The sequence below is a fragment of the Myotis lucifugus genome, unplaced genomic scaffold (assembly GCF_000147115.1).
Source record: "Myotis lucifugus unplaced genomic scaffold, Myoluc2.0 scaffold_0, whole genome shotgun sequence".
NCBI classification, from domain to species: Eukaryota; Metazoa; Chordata; class Mammalia; order Chiroptera; family Vespertilionidae; genus Myotis; species Myotis lucifugus.
In genome coordinates this window covers 28022247-28031598 of record NW_005871048.1, presented here as the reverse complement: position 1 = coordinate 28031598, position 9352 = coordinate 28022247, and the positions used below count along the sequence as shown (strand labels likewise).

Below are 9352 nucleotides of genomic sequence, written 5' to 3'. Positions count from 1 at the left end.
TCGGGAATTTTAGTCACATTTTCAGAACAAAGGTGAATTTTGTGGGAGACAGTGAGAAATAAAGGGCAAGTTTGTTATAATTGGTATAAATGCATATGAGAATATTTCACACTTATTATATTTATGTTTAAAGTTTGAATAGCTAAAAAGACAGTCTCCCTCCTTGATGTTCAACTAGTCAGGGAAGCATTCTCTGTTCATTTTACCTAAAGTTTCATTACACCCTAGACCTTCTTTCCATAGCACTGCACACAGGTTGTTTTTCTTTATATATATACATTATCACACATTATTTGTTTGCTTGCTTAGTCCAGATCCCTCTACTTGGAAAATTAGCTCCGCGAAACAGGAGCCTCTTCTCTTCTGACACATAATAGGCGTTCAAAATATGCGTGTTGAATGAGTCAATGGATGAACAAATAAATAAAACACACCATTTCTGACTTAAAAAAATGAGGGTAGATGTAATTTGAAGTATTTGATAATGGTTTTAAAAGGAATAATTATCACCACAATCAGGCCAAATATTTGTCTCACCTTTTATTTGTTTGTTTAAAAAATGTTTGGCAAAGGTTCTTTTGGGATCATCTAAAAATGAATGTTTCTAAAGCTAACTCTAGCTACAAACAGCTTGCATTCTGAGTCTTGCAAATTGTTTTCGAGTTGTTTTTTCCAGCATTATTTGCTGTCTAGCTGTGGTCATTTGTTGGTGTTGTTCTGAGGAAGTAGTTTCAACTAAAGCCATGGTTCAAGCTGGTGTTTGTTATACACATGTTTTGTTTTTAAATATTTTTATTGATTTCATAAAGGAAGGGAGAAACATCAATGATGAGAGAGAATCACTGATCGGCTGCTTCCTGCATGCCCCATACCAGGGCCAAGCCCACAACCTGGGCGTCATGTCTTCAGTGCCAACCGTTTCCAGTCCACGGGTTCTATCCTCAAGCGCTGGGACACGGGTAAAAAACAAACAAACAAAAAACTCCAAAATAAAAACAAAAAGATACATTCTTGTGGGACAAGAATTAAAATTAAGTTATTCTAACGATGGTTATTTATGAATGGATAAAAAAAGTTATGAATATTGTAAAAGCTTGTGAAAGTTTTAAGTTTGAAGGAAGACCCTGAGATATGTTCAAAGTGCATTTCTTAATTTTTATATATTTGGAAATTTTCTAGTTTAAAAAATATATTTAATTTTTAAATGAAAAAATATTTTTCTCTGAATGATTTTGATACTTTAAAAATGTGTTGAGTCAGGCTTTTCACTGCAGCACACAATTTTGGTAAATATTCTAGGTGACTTGCAAAGAATGTACATTCACTAGTTGTTATGTGACAATTAGGTCAATCTATTCACTTTTTGTGTTTGCTGATGAAAAGTTCTATTTTTTAAAATGTCTTCTTAATTTAAATTTTCTACTTATGGATATTTTTGGAAGCATCTAAACTTTTGGGTTAACAGTTACCTTTTTTTTTTTACAATGTTGTTATAGATAAGCTGCCAGGCAGCACAGGAGGATAATCAGTCGGGCACTGAGTCAGAAGAGGAGCCTTTTAATGCACTAGTGCAGTGACTCAGGGGGATCAGCTTCCGAAGCCTGAGTGCTGAGTCTGGAGGAAGCCTTCCTTTTGTCCCTTTTAATTTATTTGTCCCCCAAATATGGATCAGGCTTCCAGTCTTTTCATGGGCTTTGCAGCCACCTGTCGGTTGGGATGGCGGAAGTGAGAGTACATCCAAAGGCCTGGCTTGGCTTGGCGCCAGTGTGACAACCCCCTCTGGGGGGTGTATATGGTTCATGGTTGATGGCCTCGGTAAGATGGGACTATTCCAGGAAACAGGTTCTGCAAGGCAGGGCAGCATCACAGATAAGAATGGAGTTAATTATCTGCTAGTAAGCGTGTGCGTCAGAATACAGGTTACTGGCACAGATTCAGATAGCTAGCCCCCCAAATGTCTTATTTTCCCCTTCAATGTACGAACCGTTACTTCATTGTTTTCTGGCTTTCATAAGATTTGTTTGAAAATCAACAGAGAATGTCTTGGATACTCAAATTCTGACGCCATAGTTGATCTCTGGTGCCTTTGACCAGATATAATTTCAAAATTTTGATATAATTGTATGGGTTTTATTGGCAGGGTAATTGGTTGAGCTGCTTCATTGTAACTGGAATCAGCACTTTATATTTTGTATTGCCGTTAACGAACATGTTTATGGCATTTTGTCAGCATTCCCTACATGTGTAAGAATTGAAAAGGGAGTTCAGTGTAAGTGGTTGGCGAAGAGAAACATGATGGAATTGAGGGAACTCAAGGTTCTGTGCTGTAATTTCTTGGGGCTTTATTGCCAACTATGTACATGCTAGAGAAGGGTAGTCTTCAGGAAAAAAATGGTGTATCGTCTGAATGATCTTGAGGATATGCTTAAGACACTTTATTTTTTGCAAGAGAAAAATAATTTATCACAATCAAGCGTTCTACCTCTGAAATAAAGTCATGATTCAAAATAAACTAAGATATGGGATGTTTTTCCTCACTTGGAGGAATGCAAGAACAGGAAATTTATTTGTCACTGATGCTAGGAGCATTCTCTTTCAAGATGCCAAGAAGCCTGATATTTCATACATAGAGAAGAAAATATAGTGTTCACACACCAGGTGGCCTTATAGTGAAAAAAGCTTGTGTTAAATGTAGTTTATTGGCTTTAGAATTTTATAATCAATCTATAGTCAAAGCATGATAAAAGTCCATCATGGTTTAAATTTAATGTAAAAAATTAATAAAAATATGGACAATGTAAAAGTCAAAAGTAAAAGTATAATTTTCAGAAAGAAGAAAAATAGGGGAAGAAGGATACAGGTAGTAACATCATTATTTCACATAGTAAGGAGTCAATGACACTGGCTTTTAAAAAAAGTCTAGATGCATCATTAAATTTGCCTAGTTATATAATAAAAATTAAAGATAATTTATCTATTAAAGGTTGTAGGATAAGAGGAGGAGGTGGAGGGGTGGAGATGATTCAAATATGCTCAATCCTTATATTTCATAGCAGGAATTCAGTAGATATTGCATAGTTAAAAAAATAAGAATGGCATAAGCATATTGTTTAAAGACACCTAGTAGCTATATGAGGAAAAAAACTAAAACAATGAGAAGAGGTTTATTCTGCAAGGTGGGGGTGGGATGAAGTAGGAATAAGGCAGGAGAAATATGTTTCTTCACATAAATTATCATTATTTTGTAACTAATAAAAATTTAAAGATTTTTATAAAAATGTCATCCAAAGATGCCCCATCTTTCTGATGTGATGCCAATAAAGGTCAATAAAGCAAGGTAAAAACATTTCCATTTTAAGAGCAACAGGATCTTGGGATTGGAACAAAGAGAAGATAAAGGAAGGACAAGATTCTTTATGTCTCTGACAGGGGGATTATGTAAACTGAAAAACTGAATCCTTCATCTACCTAGCAGTCTCTTACCCTCTATATATCCAATATAAAGGGTAAGAGACTTCTAGGTAGATAAAGGAATAACTACCTTGATAAATAAATACATAAAATAAAGATATAATTTCTTTTAACTTGTTTGGGTTTTAAGGACTGTGTTGCCTTGAATGAGATTCAGCACAGAGTTGAGGTTGCAAAGGACCAGTGGTTGTATTTTGAATACACATAAGAATTTGTTATGAAAACAATTCATTTTTCTTAACATTACTCTTTTCATTCCCAGTACCATCATTTTAATCAAATGATCTTCTCTTTAAACTCCATTATTCTCTGAACTTCCCTTTCTATTTCAAGTCCATATTGCATTCCACTGCCAAATGTATCTTAGTAAAATACCTCTTTAATCATAGTAATTCCTTGTTCAGGAATTCAAAATGACTTTCTACTGCATAATGCATTCAAAAGCATTACCACATAATGTATTACTGCTAATGAATTACACTGAAGCAATAGGTGTGAACTGGATGTCTTGAATAACCAGTATATATGGTCATGCTTGCTTTTAATTTATCTGCACAGACTGAACTTCTTATTTTTTATTTTTTTAAAATATATTTTATTGATTTTTTACAGAGAGGAAGGGAGAGAGATAGAGAGTTAGAAACATCGATGAGAGAGAAACATCAATCAGCTGCCTCCTGCACATCTCCCACTGGGGATGTGCCCGCAACCCAGGTACATGCCCTCGACCGGAATCGAACCTGGGACCTTTCAGTCCGCAGGCCGACGCTCTATCCACTGAGCCAAACCGGTTTCGGCCAGACTGAACTTCTTTTTCATTCTTTTTTTGTTTGTTTGTTTTGTTTTTACAACGACTTTTCTCCTATCTTGGAATTCATTCTTTTCCTCTTTTTTCCCTCTTTTGAAACTCATTCTACTTTTCAAGAATAAGAAGTCCTCCCTAAAGCTTTCCTAACTATTTGGTTCACACATCTCTTCCTAAAAGTTGAATGTGTTACATCACCTATTGTTTTCCCATGGATTATAAACTCCCTGACAACAAAGGTTGTTAAATTCTACATCAGTCAGAGCCCCAGAAAGGAAGGGTCAGGCACTCATACTGGGAAATTTAAAGAGATTTTAATGAAGGGGCTCTTTGCAAAGGTGTGGGCAAGAGACCCTAAGGGATGATGCTTATCCTGGGCTAAGAACAAGGTATACTGAACCCCATGCTAGGCTTGAGGGAGCAAGTAGAGGGAGTTGTTCAGAGAGGGTTTTCTGACTGTAGCTGCTACTGGCAGAGGGACACAGCCACTTGGAGAGAGGGCAGAGTAATAAGCACCCTGATTTTATTCTTCTCCATACCTCTGTGATGCATTTCCCCACCTAAATATTAGTTAGCTCCTACATGGACAGATTGACCAGCCATCCTATCAACATGGTCTAAATGGGAATTTCTGCTACCCGCACAGCCCTCAGTGGAACCATCAAGAGTAGCGCTCATCCGTGCTGGGGCTTTCATGTGCCAGTCCCTTTCTGTTTTGGAAAGGGATTTTATAATACTTTTCATATCACAAAGCAGAATATAAGACTCAGGACAGATAATCCATAAGTATGTCTAGACAGGTTGTTGATCTGATACCAATTTTTGACATTTAATTTTATAATTACAAAACATTAATTGGAATTTTTCTTTCGCTAATCTGTTTTTCTGCAAAAACAAAAATGTACAAACTTAATATTTTATTACAAAAGGTAAAATAATAACTTCAATTTTAGAGTTACTTATTTCTTGTTTCCTCTCACTGTTTATTGGTCTATTTGAAAAAAAATATCCTCAGTGTTAACATGTATATCAAATTTACAAATCACACACACACACACACACACACACACACACACACACACACACACACAGAATCCCTTGTTTCTTTAGCTCTTATCTTTGAGTTCACTAAAACAGTTCTCTAGCCATATTTCATATTATTTTCAATTTCTTTTTTATACCCTGGTTTAATTTCTGTTGGTGATAAATACTAGACTGTCTTATAAATTTTATTCCCTTCTTCATAAGCTGTACAAATTTTTCTCAGCCTCAAGAAAGGTGTGGAAGCTTTTTGAAAAGATGCATTTTAAAATACAGATTTCTGCTCTGATACATTGGAAATAGTGTATTTCATATTCATGTACATTTGCCCTGTAATTTCAGTCTTTAGTTTCTTTAATGTTATAGAAATGAATTGGTCTAAAAGCAAACATTTTTCTATGCTGAATTTCAGTGAAGTCGTTTCTGCTAGCTACCTGTATTTTTCTGCGAAAATATTTGTCTCCTTGTTATACTCTCAAATTTTGGTGTATTACATCTGAATAGCATTGAGTGCTAAAACTCTGCTCACCCCCCAATATTCTTCTTTCATTTATTTCTACCCCCTCTTTCCCTTCCATCTCTCCCACTCCTTCTCCTCCTCCTCTTCCTCCTCCTCCTTTTCCTTCTTTCCTTAACCAAACGTATGCTTATTGATTTTTGAGAGAGAGCAAGGTAGTGAGAGATATATAAACATCAGTGTGAGAGAGAAATGTCGATTGGTTGCCTCCCATACATGCCCCAACCGGTGATCGAACCCACAACCTAGGTATGTCCCCTGACTAGGAATTGAACCTGCAACCTTTTGGTGTATGGGACAATGCCCCCCAAACTGAGCCACTTATTTCATTCTTTTACAAATTATACCCCTTATTTGATAAAATTCTCCATTTTGGTTTCAGTTTTCACATTCAACCAATAATTTCTTCATTAGCTCCACAATTTTTTCTTGTCTCCAGAAAGGTGTGGAAAGTATTTGAAAGATGCATTTTTAATACATTCTATACACTTTTAATTCATGTTGCTTTTTGTCGCATTACTTTTTATTTAGACATTTTATAATTAATACCCATGAAAGTCAATGTTAGCCACAGCTCATGAAACATTTTTGCTCACAAAAAAAGTTAAGAAAAACCATGAAGATTTCTTCTCTTCTGCTCTTTGCATCGTGTACATGAGTTTAGCATGCTGCTTCATCCCAGTCTGAGTAACAGATTTGTTAGAGCCTGATGCTTGGTTCATTTTAAATAGATATTCTCCTTAATAGCAAGGTTGAGGAACTCCTGCCAAGTCTAATAGGCATACATGCTTTCAGGTAAATAGAGCTCATAACTTTACAGCCAAGAACAGCAGGGGTTGAGTCAACTAAATTTTTTATTATAGTCATTTAGAAATTCATTTAAATATTGCTCATCAGCATCCATTGATCTCAACATTTTTCATACAACCTGAGAGGCTGGTGTACATGCAGCCCTAATGTATTAGAATCCATCAGATTGCTTATGCAAAATTTCCTGGTACAATGTGTTGATTTCATTTTATGGTTTGTTTTAGGCTGTAGCAATACTGATGTAAATTCCATTTCAACTTAGAGTGATGCATCTTGTGTAGTTCTACTTAGTGGGGCTGATTGGTGTAATGAATTTCTCCCTTATTGATCTGCAAGTTAATCCTTTCAACATCAATAAGTTTATATGCATAATAATACAAATACACATTTCTGTTGTTTCTGGCTCAGTAATTCTTGCAGGAAAAAGTGGTTTTGCTGTTTAATGAATGAAAATCATTGCTTAGAACTAGGAATATGGCAAATGTTCATCTGCACTGAGTGAATGAAGTTAAGAATATTAAGCTTTAGCTTAATCTGGCATATTTATATTCCACGATTCAGATATGAATTTTGGGATATATTGTGTCTGTGTTACTCATAGTAAATATAACATACTAAATGTTATATTTACTATGACTTTTCATGTGAAAGAATTTTACTGATCTCTTTGATTCTTTGAACATTTGGCATGCGTATAATTAATGTAGTGTTCTTGTCCACCCAGAAAGAATAGAAACTTTGTCCTCTTAAGCCCTCATGGCTTGTCATAAATGTCAATGTTTCCAAGCTGCAGTACCAAAGAGAACATATAAATACCTGCTGGGCCTTATAGATTTCACTGATTATACATAATACTAGAGGCCCGGTGCACAAAAATTTGTGCACTCGGGGGGTGGTCCCTCAGCCTGGCCTGTGCCCTCTCACAGTCTGGGACCCCTCGGGGGATGACCATCTGCTGGCTTAGGCCTGTTCCCCAGGGGATTGGGCCTAAGATGGCAATCAGACATCCCTCTGGTAGCCCAGCAGCCCTCAGGGGATGTCCACTTGCCAGCGGGGAGCAGACCTAAGCTGCAGTCAGACATCCTTAGCGCTGCTGAGGAGGCAGGAGAGGCTTCCACCACCACTGCTGTACTGGCAGCCATCAGCCTGGCTTGTGGCTGAACAGAGCTCCCCCATTTGGGAGTGCACTGTCCACTAGAGGGCAGCTCCTGCATTGAGTGTCTGCCCCCTGGTGGTCAGTGTGTGTCATAGTGACCAGTCATTCCAAGTCTTTGTGCTGTTAGGGTCAGTTTGCATATTACGCTTTTACTATATAGGATAGAGGCCTGGTGCATGGGTGGGGGCCGGCTGGTTTTGCCCTGAATGGTGTCCTGGATCAGGGTGGGGGTCCTGCTTGGGTGCCTGGGCCAGCCTGGGTGAGGGACTGATGGCTGTTTGCAGCTGGTCACACCCCCTTTAGGGTGGGGGTTTCCACTGGGGTGCCTGGCCAGTCTGGGTGAGGGGCTGAGGGCCATTTTCAGGCTGGCCAGAAACTGAAGCTCTCAGCCTCTCCTTTTTTTCTTTTGGGATTTATTTACCTTCTTTAATTGAAACTTTGTTGCCGTCACTGGCGCTCCAAGCTCTGAGGTCTTGGCTGGCTGAAAGCAGGTATCTGGGGTTTGTTTGGCTTCTATAATTGAAACTTTGTTGCCGTCCTGCTCGCTCCAGCTCTGAGGCTGCAGCTGGCTGAAAGCAGGTATCTGGGGTTTGTTTAGCTTCTATAATTGAAACATTGCTGCTTTCGGGCTCAGAGCCGGGCTGCAGCAGGCGGGGAACCTTGGCTTCCTCCATCACTGGAGCAAGCAAGCCTCCTGCTTGCTTCAGCTGCGTGGCTGCTGGCCCCCATGTTTGTTGGCAGTTAATTTGCATATCTCGCTGATTAGCTAATGGGAAGCGTAGCGGAGGTATGGTTAATTACCCTTTTTGTCTTTTATTAGATAAGATTATTAAAAATACAAAATATATTATATTTTAGTCTCTGTGAATAACAGCACTCTCTTTATAACAGCACTGAGATTGAATTTAATTGAAAGATAACAAATTTAGGCCATTAAAGACACAGAGACATTGGCTTTGTTATGGCATATTTTGCACTCTCTGCCCTGTACATGCATGTGGAAGGTGGGAAGGCAAGCAAGTTTCATACCCATCCTGGTTGCCTTTATCAAGTTACAGAGACAAACCAGAAACACCTGCTTCATTGTTGTAAGGCTTATTGTATTGTATCCATTATAAATGACTATTTTCATGTCTATATATTCCAAGATACTATACAATTTTCAGAGGGGATCCTGGAGAGAATTTTTATGTTTTTCCCCACCAGTTATTTATGAATTTGGCATGGTGCCTAGTACCTTATAAGAACTAAGGAAATCTTCCCGGAAAGAAGCTTGTTATAAAGTGTTCATCATAAGTGAGAAATGAGGAAAATTTCAGTGAGGAATATAAAGACTCTGCACTGAACTTAACCTAGTCATGGTGTTGGTGAATATGCAAAAAAGGCCAAGGTCCAGGATGCCAAATACACACATATCTTCTGAGGATCGATGGGGAAAGACTTCATTTGAGGCTGGAAAAAAAATTGGGGCAGATTGTTCAAGAATAGTTTGTATCCACCATTAGTCCAGTGTTGCTTAACTGTGGGGGTTTTATGATAATTCATTTTCATA

At 37.8% G+C, this 9352-nt stretch overlaps 1 pseudogene; it reads left to right on the top strand.

Annotated features, from left to right (window-relative positions):
• The first annotated feature begins 863 nt into the window (after nucleotides 1-863).
• Nucleotides 864-959, top strand: LOC111825562 (annotated as a pseudogene).
• Nucleotides 960-9352: the final 8393 nt, after the last annotated feature.